Source organism: Prunus avium, chromosome 2, assembly GCF_965620075.1.
Source record: "Prunus avium chromosome 2, drPruAviu1.hap1.1, whole genome shotgun sequence".
Lineage (NCBI taxonomy): Eukaryota > Viridiplantae > Streptophyta > Magnoliopsida > Rosales > Rosaceae > Prunus > Prunus avium.
In genome coordinates, this window is record NC_142285.1 from 30,809,973 (window position 1) to 30,823,780 (window position 13,808).

Below are 13,808 nucleotides of genomic sequence, written 5' to 3' on the forward strand. Positions count from 1 at the left end.
ATAGCTTTGATAGGGTTTTAGACAACTGATCTTGATTTACATTGTACTTAAAGTTTGTACTTGTGTAGCTTAGCTAAGTTTCGATTAGATTAAAGTAGACTATCGCTTGTATAAAAAAAAGAAAAAATGTTTGTACTTGTGTAGATTCCTTTTGCCTTTCGCAATTAGCAGCAACTATTGTAGGTATATTCATCTGAGGCTTTTGGAAAGCTTCAATTTCATTTCATCAAATGTACTTTGTGCTCAATTATGATTAAAATAATTATATTACACATAGAAAACTACAAACATTATGAATGCAGAGAATCCAAATACAGAAATACTGCAACATTCTAATACCTTTATTTGCATTAATTATAGCATAACCACAAGCACAACTACAAAGATAGAGCAAGGTTACATGGAAGGAAAAGAAAAAACAAGAAAACAACTCCAAATGCATGACCTTATAACAAACTATACTTCTGCATCCCCCACTCTACCTTTTCCATATCATTAGCCTCACCATTCCAACGACCCTAAGAAACAACTCCTGCCTTCTTGTGATCACGACATCCGCAAGAACAACTCCCACTACAAACCCACTTCCAATTCCAGCCAAACCGAATTTCAAATCAAATTCAACCATTCCAGTTGAGCCTGAACCATTATCTTCTTCAGTTGAAGGTGGCGGTTGAGGGGCCTCTTGATTTCCGCATTTGTTTGGTAATGGATCTCCACACAATCCAAGATTTCCCTCATATGAAGTGCTATTGAAGGAAGTAAGTTGGGTACCTTGCGGTATAGGACCTGTGAGATTGTTGTGAGACACATCAAAGGTCCCAAGGAATGAAAGCTGCATCAGTTGTTGGGGGATCTGCCCTGAGAGCTTGTTTTGAGAAAGGTCCAACGATTCAAGTTTCCTTAAGTTCCCCAAGGATGATGGAATAGAACCTGTGAGAATGTTGCCGGAAATATTGAGTGAGCGAAGCTCCTTAAGGTTCCCAATGAATTCTGGAATCTTACCTTCAAATTTGTTGCTTGAGATATCAATCGCTGCAAAGCCTTCTAGAATCTTCGAATAGTGCAAATCCAAACCTTTAACTGCTATTGTGATTGAGTAAGCAACACTTCGCGTAAGATAAATACCAGTGACGACATAGTGTACTTCTGCCTGCATGTAAGTTGACATGTTTACAGCAATATCTGGAAACAAAGGTGGAATCTCACCTATGAAATTGTTGTAAGACAAATCAAGAATGCGTAACTTGGGGAAGTCAACATTTGTTCTAGATTGTCCTATCTAAAGAATAATTGACTGTCCATGACTCTAAACATTCCGTAGTGGTGTAGGTATTAGGGCCCCCTCCCAATGTAATATGATGGTGTCAGTATAGTGGTGTCTTTAGATAACAATAGTTTATTGTAGTGTTATCATAGTGTCGGTCTTGTACAACTCAAAAGCTCTCTTGATATAGGTTTTAATATTCTGATCCTCCCATATAAAATGATCTCCTTGTAAACATGTAAAGACTCACTAATTTGAATAAGAGAAAACAGTTTTCGAAGTACTCTCTTTCATGGTATCAGAGCCTAAGACTTACTGTCCCTCCTTTCATAATTTTTTTCTCGACTTCCTATCATGGCTTCTTCGACTTCTCCTGCTTCCCTTTCTGATTCTTATTTCTCAAGTGTTTCCAACTCCATCTCTGTAAAGCTTGACCATAACAACTATTCTTGTTGGCTTGCTCAGATTGTTCCGGTCCTTCGAAGCCGAAAACTTATGTCCTTTGTTGATGGCTCCAGCTCTTGCCCACCACCCACTATTTCTAGATCTTCCTCCAAAGAAGGTGACGCTCCATCTTCACCTGTTCCTAATCCTGAATATGATGAATGGATTCAAAAAGATCAGCTTGTGTTGTCTTGGATAAATGGCTCTCTCCACTCTTCTGTTCTCTCAACTGTTTCTCGTCTCTCTACTGCTCGTGACACGTGGTTGTCCCTTGAGAAGTGTTTTGCCTCCATCCTACTGGGTTGAGGCCATGCATACTGCAGTTTATTTAATTAATCGCCTTCCAACTAAAGTCCTAGGTTTTCAGTCATCTTATCAAAAGTTATTTAATAAGGAGCCTAATTATGCCTTTTTAAAAACCTTTGGTTGTGCTTGTTTTCCATATTTGCGTCCTTATAATCATAATAAACTTCAATTGCGGTCTACCAAATGTGTGTTTCTTGGTTATTCTTTGAATTATCAAGGATATCGGTGTCTTGATCTTAAAACTAATAGAGTCTTTTTATCCCGTCATGTTGTGTTTGATGAGAATTCTTTCCCATTTTTTGAGGCTAATGTTGCTCATGTCCCGGAGGTGTCCTCTTCTTCGTCAAATTCTGTGCAACCACTTCACATCGTCGGGCCTCTTCCTCTGCATGCATCTTCTCTGCCTGCTGCTAGCTCTCCTCATCGTACTATTTCTCAAGTGGGCTCCCCTACATTACCACCAAGTCTTTTATCACAACCATCTTCCACCCAGATGCGTCCCACCACCACTTCTTTCACATTACCACAAACCAATCTCCCACAAAATTCTTTAGCCGACCCTTCTTCTCCTGTGGGTCCTCCACTTGTCCCTCAACCATCTTTAGCCTGTCCTCTTCCAACACAATCCTCTCCTGCTACCTTTCCCACTCTCTCTCCTCCAACCCAATTCGAAATAACCAGCCCAACCACTCCAAAAAGTACTCTTCGCACCTATGTTCGAAATCCACATCGTCAAATTGCCTTTTCTCCCCCAACAACCTCTTCTATCACCAACCTTGTTTCTGAACCACGTTTACCAAGTACATCATCTTCGTCTTTGCCCTTAGTGAGTGACTCTACAACTCATTCCATGGTGACTCGTGCTAAGAGTGGTATTTATAAACCTAATCCTAAATATGCTAATCATGCCTTACTCGATTCTCTTACTAATGAATCTGTTGAGCCAACATCTTTTTCATAGGCTCATAAGCTTCCTCAGTGGCGTTCGGCAATGTCTGATGAGTTTAATGCACTTCTTCGTGCTGGAACTTGGGATTTGGTCTCATATCAACCTCACATGAATGTTCTACCAAGCAAATGGGTTTTTCGTATAAAAAGGAATTCAGATGGCTCCATTCAGCGGTATAAAGCACGTTTAGTGGCTAATGGGTTTCATCAACAAGCGGGCCTAGATTATGGGGAGACTTTTAGCCCCGTTGTGAATCATTCAACTATCCGTCTTGTGTTAGCGCTTTCTGTTCAGTTTCACTGGCCCATTCGTCAACTAGATGTGCAAAATGCATTTCTTCATGGATATCTTACTGAAGAGGTTTATATGCGCCAACCAGTTGGTTTTGTCAATCCAACCCATCCGCATCATGTGTGCAAGCTTCGTCGTTCTTTATACGGTTTAAAACAGGCTCCACGTGCTTGGTTTCATTGTTTCTCTACTCATCTTCTTCAATTGGGCTTCCGGGCTTCACTTGCTGACTCATCTCTTTTTGTCTACATTCATGGCTCAGTTCGCATCTATCTTTTAATTTATGTTGATGATATTTTGGTTACTGGTAATGATACTGCTAGTATCACCTCTTTGATTTTGGATTTGGGTCGTCGATTCTCTATGAAAGATCTTGGGCCAGCTCACTATTTTCTGGGTATGGAATTAACTCGGAATTCTCACGGTTTATCACTTACTCAATCCAAGTATATTGTTGATCTTCTTAAGCGTACAAAGATGCATGAAGCCAAACCAGTGTCAAGTCAACACTAGCTGTTTCAGGTAAACGTTTCAGCATTACAGATGGTGACCCTCTTCCTGATGCTACTGAATATCGGAGTGTTGTTGGTGCCCTTCAGTACTTGACTCTCACTCGTCCCGATATTGCTTTTGCGGTCAACCAAGTTTGTCAGTTCATGCATCATCCCACTACTATTCATTGGATTGCCGTCAAACGCATTCTTCGGTACCTCAATGGCACAATCACTCATGGTTTGTTTTATCACCCTAGTTCACTTCATCTACTTGCTTACTCTGATGCAGATTATGAGGGTGATCCGGATGATCGACGGTCTACTGGTGGGTATTGTATTTTTCTTGGTAACAACTTGATTTCATGGAGTTCGAAAAAGCAGCGTGGTGTCTCTCGTTCTAGTACGGAGGCTGAATACCGTCAATTGGCATATACTGCTGCAACCATCTCTTGGCTACGTTCTCTGTTCCAAGACTTACAGCTTCCTCTCTCCCTTCCTCGCATATGGTGTGATAACATTAGTGCCATTTCTTTGGCTGCCAATCCTGTGTTTCATGCTCGCACGCGCCATGTCTCAGTTGATTATCATTTCGTTCGTGAGAAAGTGGTTCAGAATGAGCTTGATGTTCGTTATTTGTCCACGGTGGATCAGGTTGCTGATGTTTTCACCAAGGGACTGTCTGCTGCCCGATTTACTCTTTCACTATCACACCATTAAACCCATTGTGGCGCATTGCCAAAAGTTTTAACTTTGGAAGAGTCCCCAACCAAATGGGAAAAACATCACTGAATTGATTGTTTGACAAAACCAGATACTCAAGCATCACACAATTCGCCAATGACCTCGGTAATTGCCCCTGCAATTGGTTATGACTAACATCAATCATCATCAAACTGCTTCTGTTGTTGAATGGTTGAGTCAAGGTACTGAGGAAGCATTAGAGCCTCACTAAAGTTTCCAAGACACTGAGGAAGCGTGCCACTCAAGTTATTTTTCGACAAGTCAAGGTACATAAGAGAATTCATATTGCAAAACAATGGTGAAATTTCTCCAGTAAATTTGTTGTTACTGGCTTTATATTCTCGCACGGATGGTGGAAGGATCGGTAGTAGTCCACGAAAACTGTTGTTTGATAGCTTCAGGCAGAGCAGGTTAACCCAGGGTATGACAACTGGAAGTTCGCCCAATAGGAAGTTATCAGAAATGTCCACAAATATCAGAGTTTCCTTGCTTATGTTCCACATCCAGTTTGGTACTTCGCCATGGATTTTGTTTCCTGACATTTCCAACCGCTCTAACTTTGTCTGATTTCTTTGGAAATCTGGGAACTCTTTTAAATTGCATGTATTCAAATCCAGAATGGTAAACTGTTGAACAGTTACATCCATAACATTTGAAAATTGTTCAATAACAAATTCCAAATTGTTACTACCCAGTTCGAGTTTGTAGAGATTTTGCGCCTTCTGAAACATTTGGAACTCCACTACACCGGTCAGGTGATTTGACTGTAGACAAAGGATCTGGAGATTGATGAGATTGGAAAATGAGGCGGGAATTGAACCATTCAAACCATTAAAAGCAAAACATAGGTACTCTAGTTTGCTAAAGTTACCTATCCAAGATGGAATTGGACCAGTTGAAGAACTCGTAGCAATCCTAAACACAGTCAATTGGGTAAGGTTTGCCAAGGAATCAGGAACGGGACCTCCAAAGCTGCTTGCTGAAATGTCTAGGTAAGTGAGCTGTCTAAGATTGCCAAGTGCAGATGGAACCAACGAGTTTGAAAAATTGCATTGAGCGACATCCAACTTTTGCAATGAATTAAGATTTTGAATCGAAGAAGGTATTGTTCCCAAAAAACTAGTAAACCCAACTCTCAGTGAGATGAGAGGACTACTTCGATTAAATTCGGGAAAATGTCCAGTGAGATATTGGTTGAATTTGACACTAAGAAATTTTAAGTTCGGTAGATTGAAGATTCTCAATGGGAATTCGCCAAACAGATCACATTCCCTGAGGGCAAGGGATGTCAAAAATGATAAATTTGTCATGGAAACGGGTATGACCGAAGATATGTTAATGAAACTGAGAGAAAGAGTTTCTAGACTAGTTAAATTTTGAACTAGACTTCTCATATCGGATGGTTGAAGTTTCAACAATCGCTGAGGATGACCAGGAGATGTTTCATTTTCAAGAATATTGCAACACAGATTAAGGTATGTCAACTTGAACAAGTGTGAGACTTCAGACGGGACTTGACCAGAAAAGAAAGAGAAAGAGAGGTCAAGATGAGTGAGGCCTGGAAAATTTCTTATGCTAGATGGAATTTGAGAGTGATTGAAGTTATTGTCAGAGAGGCTTAACCTTTGAAGATGCACCAGGCTGAACAGGCTACTATTGGAGTCGAAAGAGCCGTAGAGATAACTTTTGCTAAGATTAAGGCCAATAACAAGACCCGTTTTCTCGTCACAGTCCACAACATCCCACGAGCAGCAGCTGCTATTTCCTCCTCCAGCTGGTTTCCATGATGAAACCTTTGGATAAGCACCGTCATTACTTGAAGCAGATTTATCAATCATAAAGCTCTCCTTGAACTGCAGCAAGGCAGAGCTCTCCTCGGCATGGCAAGATAGCTGCTGCAAAGAGTCTACAAAGTTTGCAACCACAAGATGAAACAACAACAGAACTAGTAGTTTCGAGAGCATGCGAATAGACAGGCGAATCCCCATATGAAGAGCTATTGAACAAAGTTAGTTGGGTTCCATGTGGTAAAGCATGCATGGAAGTGAAAATGTGAGAGAGTTATAATTGATAGATTGGACTCAGATTATTGAGCTATAGGAGCACAGGACTAAATTTCAAACAAGATGGGGATGGGGAACAATGATGGTTTGAAATTTGAATCTACTTGCAAGAACATGTTCTTGACTTCAAGTGAGTTCATTTTGACTTGAAGTCAACTCGTCCAATTACCCGAAATATATGGCATTCAGATAGATCTTATTTGATCTTTGTTCTGCATCAAGACATATGAAGTTTCCATCAGGATCACTATACTAGTACCTTATTTTCAAACTTAAGAAGTTAACTTTTCTTGAAGTCAAGTCATCATCCAAATACCTAATAGTGGGGTATTCGATCATAAGCTAAAAGATGAGTACCGTACTTAATCAAATCTCTCTTTGGTCATGCCATCTGAGCTTTGGTCTTTGCTAATCACTCTGGATGCTACCCCTCTGTTAACGCCAAGAACAGATAATCATCACACAAATTTTCAGCTAGGAAATTAACAACTCTATGGTGTTGGAGGTATGACTAAAACTTTCTTTCATTTTCATTAGTTGATTTCAAAGTTGTTTTTCTAACCATTTTGTTTTGTAGAGTTAGAAAAACGTTTGTGGGTATCGTATCTATTAAACCCTCAGGAGACACAACTCCTCCTACTAGGGATGCCTAGAGGTTTAAAGGCTTGTTGCATACGCTCAATGCAATCGAGTTACCTACGAAAGTGGTCTAGTTAACTTCTTGTTTTGTTTTTATCTTTGTTTCTCTTTTGTTTTGCTCGAGGACTAGCAAAATCTAAGTTTGGGGGTGTGTTAAGCTCATAATTTCATACATATACATGCCCAATTTACTTACTTATTTTGCTTAGTTCCTATAATTCTAAGTTATTTCCCTCCCTTTGTGTGTTTTGTAGGCCAATAGAGCAAGAGAGCATAATTCATGCAATTCAAGCATGTTAAGGCCTAATTTGGATGAATGGAAGAAGAGCTTAAAGACAAACTCATTTTTCCTACAGCCCCTTGCCAGTCCAGTTTCGTGGGTCACATTGCAAGATCTGTTTCAGCAACCTACACAGCTCAGATGAGGCTGCATTCTTCATGAAAGTTGTTCCAATGGGTGTGTACTATAACATATCCAAAATTCAGCCCCATTGGATAAATCTGGAGTCCGTCACCTAGCAAACACAGATCCATGCTCAGGATGGATTTTTGTCAGCGAGCAAACTGAGTTAGAATTTCATTTCGGACTTATCTTCTTCATCCGAGCTTGGATTGGGCCAATACTTGTGTGGTTGGATCAGACACATTCTGAACTTCACAATGGACATCTTAAAGTCGTCATTTGCTTAAGAGAAGCCCAAGTTGTAAGCCCTTGAAGTTGCTGGTCATGCTGACCTCAGGATGAGCTGGTTGGAAGCTTGGTCATGGTGAGCTAGGCATGAGCTATTGTTTCTGGTTGGAAGCTTGGTCATGGTGACATGAAGATGAGCTAGGGCTGCTGGTGGGATTTATTGGTGAAGTGCATCAACCAATTTAGATTTTATAATGCAAGTGTTGAATGCATTAGCCATATTGAATTCAGATTTATCACTCCCCTCTCCCTATAAATACCACATCCATTCCACATTCAAGAAACAACAAATCCTGGGATTCACAACCCCACAATTCACTCCAGCCATCCTCAAACACTCTCACAATCCCAAACACTCCAGCAATCACCAAAACAACTCCAGCAAACCTCTCTTCCATTTCCCTACGAATTTCATCTTTCTTAGCCATCACCACTCACTCAAACTCATCCCAAATCACCTCCATATCCTTCATACATCTTTCTAGAAGTGGGGAAGCTCTTGGAGAAGCATTAGAAGTGGAGAAGCACTTGGAGAAGCCTTGGACACCACAAGAACTTCAGAAAAGGGTTTTTTTTACTCTTATTGCATTCATTATGTTTTCTTATTTATGTTCAAGTCTCTTTTCCATTATGAGTAGCTAAATCCATAACTAGGGCTTCGATGTAACCTAACATGAATATTTTGGGTTTATAAGTTTGGAGTTTCAAGTTTGATTCATGATTCATGTTCTTATTCATTATGCTTATAAGTTAACATGCTTGTTTGAATGATTGATCACCATTAGAACTTGTTTGTTAACTATCTTGGTTTGAATTAAGAGTATGCACCATGCTTTAATTTGAATTGAACTATGAATAGGAAGAGTATGTATGGACATTCGACAACAGGGATTAGATACATACTTGGTTGTTTAAAATGTTCTTCTATGCTTAATGGGTTCCTAATGCTTAATTTTAGGTTAGACAACAAATGATCAAATTAGGGAATTAGGAACACAAGGTTAGGACCAAACACCATGGCCTAATCATACTTTAGCTAGAATCAATCTTTGAATCTGAATTAGACTTGTTACTTGAATCTTTATAACCCAGAATTGAATTGTTATGGTGAATCGAATGCCCTAGTCTCCAAACTTGTGTTTTAACCTTCAAAACCACCCTTTGTTACTTTTGTTTACTTGCTTTCCGTTGCAATTTCAGTTTGTTCATTTCTTTCTATAATCACAAGCATTCTCACTTCAAAGTTCATTTTAATCTTGCTGCATTTGTTTTCAAACTCACTCTTGCTTTAAATTCTGTTTTAGATTTAACTTCCTAACTTCTTGAATTCGGTAATCTAAAGTACATAACTAATTTGAACTTCTCAGTCTTCGTGGGTACGACCTCGTACTTGTCTTGCTATACTACTAATTGCCCCGTACAATTGCGAGTTAACATATTATTAACAACAAATTTTGGCGCCGTTGCCGGGGACTGAACGAAAGTTCTTCCCTGGTTATGTGCCCAAGGTTACCCTATTCTTTTTAGTGTTTCTAATTAATCTAATTTTCCGTTTCAGGTAGTTTATGTCTAACAGGCCATTCCTTGAACAAGTGAGGTCTTCGTTCCAACGTTCCAAATCTTTGAACGCAGGACCATCATTGCAACCAAATCGTGTGACCTCTGAAATTCAGAATCGTCTAGAAAGGGAGTTGTCAACTGCAAAAGAGCAAGCTCTTGCTACATTTACAAGTCTTGCTCTCCACACTGAACTTCCTGGTTCTTCACTTTCAAATTCGAAAGCAAGTTCAGACCAAGAAGAAGAAGAAATGATGGCTGCCATTGAGTTCATGGGAGAACTTGATATCTGATCGGTTCATAATTGTATATTATTTCTTACCATTCTAGCTTATGATTTGGTTATGTTTTTGAGTTAAACTTGTGCTTTTAATCCTTTTTGTGTTTATCTTTCAGTTAATTGAGCTTTAGGTAACAATGATGGCTTTGGAGAACATAATTCATGCAATTCAAGCATGTTAAGGCCTAATTTGGATGAATTGATGAAGAGCTTAAAGACAAATTCATTATGGCTACACCCCCCTGCCAGTCCAGTTCCGTAGGTCATATTGTAAGCTTTGTTTCAGCAACCTACATAGCTCGGATGAGGCCGCATTCTTCATGAAAGTTGTTCCAATGGGTGTGTACTATAACATATCCAAATTTCAGGCCCATTGGATAAATCCGGAGTCCGTTACCTAGCAAACACAGAGCCATGCTCAGGATGGATTGTTTTCAGCGCGGAAAATGAGTTAGCAATTTGTTTTGGCCTTAACTTCTTACTCCGACCTTGGATTGGCCCAAATAACATATGGCTGGAAAGAAGACATTCTGAACTTCAATTTCAAGTGCTTAAAGTCCTAATTTGATTAAGAGAAGCCCAAGTTGTAAGCCCTTGAAGTTGCTGGTCATGCTGATCTCAGCATGTGCTGGTTGGATGCTTGGTCATGGTGAGCTAGGCATGAGCTATCATTTCTGGTTGGAAGCTTGGTCATGGTGACATGAAGATGAGCTAGGGCTGCTGGTGGGATTTATTGGGGAAGTGCATCAACCATTCAAGATTTTCTAATACAAGTGCATCACCCAATTTAGATTTTCTAATACAAGTGCATCAACCATTTCAGATTTTATAAAACAAGTGTTGTATGCATTAGCCATATTGAATTCAGATTTTTACTTCTTCTAGGCCTATAAATAGGGAGGTTCTCTAAGCTTGTAATAACACCCCAAGGGGGGGAGCTCTCAAGCACTTCTCTAGAGGTCCCTTCCCTTCTCTCCCTCAAATTCTCTTAGTTTCCCTTTGTAATTCTCAATTGTTGTAATGAGATCATTCTACTAAATTTTCTTTCTTCTAAATTCTCAAACACTTCTCCCATCCTTCATCAAAGTCTCTAAACTACTCAAACACTTTCTCCTCCCTTCTCCAAATTTTCCAAACACATTTCCCTTCCCTTCAAAGTTCTCCATGCTCTCAAACATGTCCCAAACACTTTCTCTTCCAAATTCCCAATGTTCTCAAACCTTCTCTTCCAAAATCCTCCAAGTTTCCAAACACTTTCTTCATCAAATTCTCCAAACACTTTCTCAAACAATTCTCTACTTCTACTTTCTTCTCCAAAAAGCCTCCATGTCCTTAACCACTTTTCCCAAACACTTCTCCTTTCTTCCTCAAATGCTCTCTTTAATGTTCTCTAAGTTGTAATTTATTTTTCTTAATGTACATTCTTTCTTCTTGTTTTGTTTCTTTTGTTTTCATTTATGTTTTGTAGGAAAACTGAGTTGGATCATTCAATCACCAATCCCTGTGGAATCGACCTCGCACTTACATACGCTAAACTATCAACGGTTCGTGCACTTGCGAGTATCACAAGTTGAGGATGCAGTTGAGCCCATTTTGGTGCAGCTGAATCTACGCAACAATATCCTAACAATTCCAGCATCTCCTTCAAGCATTTTGCTGCCCACTGTAGCTCGAAATTATGAGCTTAAATCTTCTCATCTTAATATGCTACCCTTGATCGGTTCATAATTGTATATCATTTTGTACCCTTCTAGCTTATGATTTGGTTATGTTTTTGAGTTAAACTTGTGCTTTTAATCCTTTTTGTGTTTATCTTTCAGTTCATTGAGCTTTAGGTAATAATGATGGCTTTAGAGAGCATAATTCATGCAATTCAAGCATGTTAAGGCCTAATTTGGATGAATGGATGAAGAGCTTAAAGACAAACTCATTTTGGCTACAGCCCCCTGCCAGTCCAGTTCCGTAGGTCATATTGCAAGCTTTGTTGCAACAACCTACACAACTTGGATGAGGCCGCATTCTTCATGAAAGTTGTTCCAATGGGTGTGTACTATAACATATCCAAAATTGAGCCCCATTGGATAAATCTGGAGTCCGTTACCTAGCAAACACAGAACCATGCTCAGGATGGATCTTATCAGCGCGGAAAATGAGTTAGCAATTTGTTTTGGCCTTAACTTCCTCCTCCGACCTTGGATTGGCCCAAATGATATATGGCTGGAAAGAAGACATTCTGAACTTCAATTTCGAGTGCTTAAAGTCCTAATTTGATTAAGAGAAGCCCAAGTTGTAAGCCCTTGAAGTTTCTGGTCATGCTGACCTCAGCATGTGCTGGTTGGATGCTTGGTCATGGTGAGCTAGGTATGAGCTATCATTTCTGGTTGGAAGCTTGGTCATGGTGACATGAAGATGAGCTAGGGCTGCTGGTGGGATCTATTGGTGAAGTGCATCAACCAATTCAAGATTTTCTAATACAAGTGCATCACCCAATTTAGATTTTCTAATACAAGTGCATCAACCATTTCAGATTTTATAAAACAAGTGTTGTATGCATTAGCCATATTGAATTCAGAATCGTCTAGAAAGGGAGTTGTCAACTGCAAAAGAGCAAGCTCTTGCTACATTTACAAGTCTTGCTCTCCACACTGAACTTCCTGGTTCTGCACTTTCAAATTCGAAAGCAAGTTCAGACCAAGAAGAAGAAGAAATGATGGCTGCCATTGAGTTCATGGGAGAACTTGATATCCCAACAATTCCAGCATCTCCTTCAAGCATTTTGCTGCCCACTGTAGCTCGAAATTATGAGCTTAAATCTTCTCATCTTAATATGCTACCCTCCTTTTATGGTTCCTAATGCTTAATTTTAGGTTAGACAACAAATGATCAAATTAGGGAATTAGGAACACAAGGTTAGGACCAAACACCATGGCCTAATCATACTTTAGCTAGAATCAATCTTTGAATCTGAATTAGACTTGTTACTTGAATCTTTATAACCCAGAATTGAATTGTTATGGTGAATCGAATGCCCTAGTCTCCAAACTTGTGTTTTAACCTTCAAAACCACCCTTTGTTACTTTTGTTTACTTGCTTTCCGTTGCAATTTCAGTTTGTTCATTTCTTTCTATAATCACAAGCATTCTCACTTCAAAGTTCATTTTAATCTTGCTGCATTTGTTTTCAAACTCACTCTTGCTTTAAATTCTGTTTTAGATTTAACTTCCTAACTTCTTGAATTCGGTAATCTAAAGTACATAACTAATTTGAACTTCTCAGTCTTCGTGGGTACGACCTCGTACTTGTCTTGCTATACTACTAATTGCCCCGTACAACTGCGAGTTAACATATTATTAACAACAAATTTTGGCGCCGTTGCCGGGGACTGAACGAAAGTTCTTCCCTGGTTATGTGCCCAAGGTTACCCTATTCTTTTTAGTGTTTCTAATTAATCTAATTTTCCGTTTCAGGTAGTTTATGTCTAACAGGCCATTCCTTGAACAAGTGAGGTCTTCGTTCCAACGTTCCAAATCTTTGAACGCAGGACCATCATTGCAACCAAATCGTGTGACCTCTGAAATTCAGAATCGTCTAGAAAGGGAGTTGTCAACTGCAAAAGAGCAAGCTCTTGCTACATTTACAAGTCTTGCTCTCCACACTGAACTTCCTGGTTCTTCACTTTCAAATTCGAAAGCAAGTTCAGACCAAGAAGAAGAAGAAATGATGGCTGCCATTGAGTTCATGGGAGAACTTGATATCCCAACAATTCCAGCATCTCCTTCAAGCATTTTGCTGCCCACTGTAGCTCGAAATTATGAGCTTAAATCTTCTCATCTTAATATGCTACCCTCCTTTTATGGTTTACCTAATGAAGATCCATTGACTCATATAAATGATATTTTTAATGTTGTGAGTTCTTTTCCCTTGACAGGTGTGACAGAAGATCAACTTCGAATGAGAGTGTTTCCATACACTTTAAAGGATAAGGCGAAGTATTGGTTGAATTCTTTGAAGCATGGTTCACTCACTACATGGTCTGCCATTCAAAAGAAGTTCCTGGAAAAATACTTCTCCACGCAAAAGACCGAC

At 39.5% G+C, this 13,808-nt stretch overlaps 1 pseudogene; it reads right to left on the reverse strand.

The window, feature by feature from the left end:
* Positions 1–328: 328 nt before the first annotated feature.
* Positions 329–6,510, reverse strand: LOC110744236 (receptor like protein 27-like; annotated as a pseudogene).
* Between the last annotated feature and the right edge of the window lie 7,298 nt (positions 6,511–13,808).